Source organism: Diachasma alloeum, unplaced genomic scaffold (genome assembly GCF_001412515.2).
Source record: "Diachasma alloeum isolate Michigan unplaced genomic scaffold, Dall2.0 Dall_scaffold_00697, whole genome shotgun sequence".
In the NCBI taxonomy this organism is placed as follows: Eukaryota; Metazoa; Arthropoda; class Insecta; order Hymenoptera; family Braconidae; genus Diachasma; species Diachasma alloeum.
In genome coordinates this window covers 10,930-13,394 of record NW_021680829.1, presented here as the reverse complement: position 1 = coordinate 13,394, position 2,465 = coordinate 10,930, and the positions used below count along the sequence as shown (strand labels likewise).

The following is a 2,465-nucleotide window of genomic DNA, read 5'->3' as shown; positions in this document are numbered from 1 at the left end:
TGACAATGAGTTAAAAGTTTTCATTCCACCCAATTAAATTAATATTTCAGGCAATTGTGATTCCACCTTAGGAACGAGAGACTTGGGGAGAAAGTCAGAATTTTCCAAACTAAAGTCAACACAATTCAGCATCATTCATTTTGGATTATTTTGTTATTAAAATTCATCAATAATTTATAACATGAGTTCCATTGAAATCAGACTGGGAATCCCTATCGGTAATTTGTGATTGTAAATTCACTTCTACAAGTGGAATTTTTAGTTACACAAACTTGGCTTTCACTTTTTGTACATCTAAAAGTATGTTTAATCAACCAATATTCAATCGCATTATGTTCGGAAATAGATATGTATAGAAATTATGGTACAGAACGGTATATGAGTGAATTTTAATTTTTCATCTGCACTCAATCAACTATGAATCAATGGATTACCAACGAAAAATAGAATTCACTATTTACGAACATTTTTAGTTGTAATGAACGGCTCATTAGCTCTCATTAAAGACATCTCCATTGACTTTACCTATGATCACACCTGAAAAAGTACGCCTGTGAATGGTGATGGAGTGGGGGTTAAGCAAAGTGTGGCTCAAGGGGGGGAGGGTTATAGACGCCATGTTCATTTCGGAGCACAGTCGAGCAGGCATGCTCTATTGCATTTTTGGAGTAATAACCATCCCAGATTCATTAATTTTATAATATTGTGACAAAATGAGTTAATTTGTTCCTTTTTAACTCTTGTTTCACTCCGACCTCGGTTAGTCTCGGTGAGCTCACGAGTGGTTCGCTCAATCGGAGGGATAAGTGAAGGATAGAGGGAGGGTTAACGATATTAAACCGACCGTACTGATGTTGGTAAAATAACTATATATTAACTTTACTTTATACACGGTAGTGTTTAATGGGTCGGTATAATACGGTTCTTGACTTGACGTTGGGACCTTGACTCGACTTTGTTATTGGTTGGCTGAAGGCCTGAGCTCAGAGATCCACTCTGTTTCGCTCCTGATCGTATTCTGCCCTTGCAGAGTCTTTGTGAAAATGCTCAAGACTTAAAATTGCAGAGCAAGCAGTCTCACGGTCCCGAAACACTAAGACAATTAAGTGTCATCATTGACACACAACTAGAACAGTCAAACAGCTTCTTTACCGAGAAACTGGACTCAGATGGCACCGTGAGAGTGCTGAGCTCTGCTCCTGCACGATGAGAAAGAAATCATATTTCTTTTCTCATCGTCCCACATTATAAATTTAATGTAACGTATTATTCATAATACGTCACATTGTATTCAACAAATAACCGACGTATTAATAACAATACGTCACAATATTCATCATAAAATCATATTTCATTTTTTGAAGAATTTGTATTCTTCGTGCGAAAATGTCACGAGTTTTTGAAGAGTATGCTGTCACATGGGAAGAATCTAGTTGCTTCCCGTTTTCTCGATATTACACGTGTTTGTTAACTTCTTCCTATTTTCTTGACAGTTTCTTCGATAGCTCTCTCGCAGGTAAGGATACTGAAGTTCCCTAGACGATGTTTATATACATATATCTTCATAAATCAGAACACTTGTATTGCAGTTGAAGAAAACATGGTCGGTGATTCTCAAACGAATTTTGGGACTGAAAGTCAAGTGAGCTTTTTGAGAAATGTTTTAACCACTCCTCGAGAGTGGAATCATGAATTGCGAATGGGCAATCGACCATTAGAATAATTATTCCCCAGTTGATCAGAATAAATGTTGAACTAAATTTTACAGGCCGGAGTATACGTCAAAGAAAATTCTACCACCGGAGGGAATTGCAAGGACCATGGGCCATAATCGTAACTGTTGTACCAATATAGGCGAAGTCAAAGCTCTCATGATGAACTGAGAAAAAAGACAAAAATCAGTTCAAATTTTGAAGGTGAGTTTTATCGAGAGCTTTTCCTGAAATAATCTGGTTCTATTTGATTTGAAGGGTCTCAAATGTTCACATTGCAGGTCAGCTTGATAATTTATGGTTGTAAGCAGTATCTATTGCTGTTTATAGTGATGATGGGTGTAAATCCATGCAACTTGAATAACTGTAACTGAAATTATCTAGTTGCATTTCTGCTTATTATCAATATTCCAGTATAATGAGATCTTGTATTAGCATGGGAATTTCATGTGGCATTTAAATATTCAATAAATGTTTTTCCCTCTCAATCTGAAGAATTCAATAGCACTACTCATTACATTGCCTCACATTTTCTAGTCCTATACATAAATATTAAAACCGTCCCTTCATTTGTGTCATTGGATATAATATCATTGGACGACAATTCATAATTACTCAAGCATTGTTTGCCAGTTTTAATAAATAATTGAATATAAGAGTGGATTGTAGTGTTATAACTTCATATTTCATAACTTAGCTAACATTTAAAGAAGAATCGACGACGATTTTCATTCGCATGGGGTGTGTAATTTG

The 2,465-nt window shown here is 35.8% G+C and overlaps 1 long non-coding RNA gene across 1 annotated transcript; it reads left to right on the top strand.

The window, feature by feature from the left end:
- The first annotated feature begins 1,369 nt into the window (after positions 1 to 1,369).
- On the top strand, positions 1,370 to 2,156 carry LOC107044247. The gene is made up of 4 exons (XR_001461317.1): positions 1,370 to 1,516; positions 1,590 to 1,642; positions 1,769 to 1,916; positions 1,994 to 2,156. It is a non-coding gene; the product is annotated as an uncharacterized LOC107044247 (long non-coding RNA).
- The last annotated feature ends 309 nt before the right edge of the window (positions 2,157 to 2,465 follow it).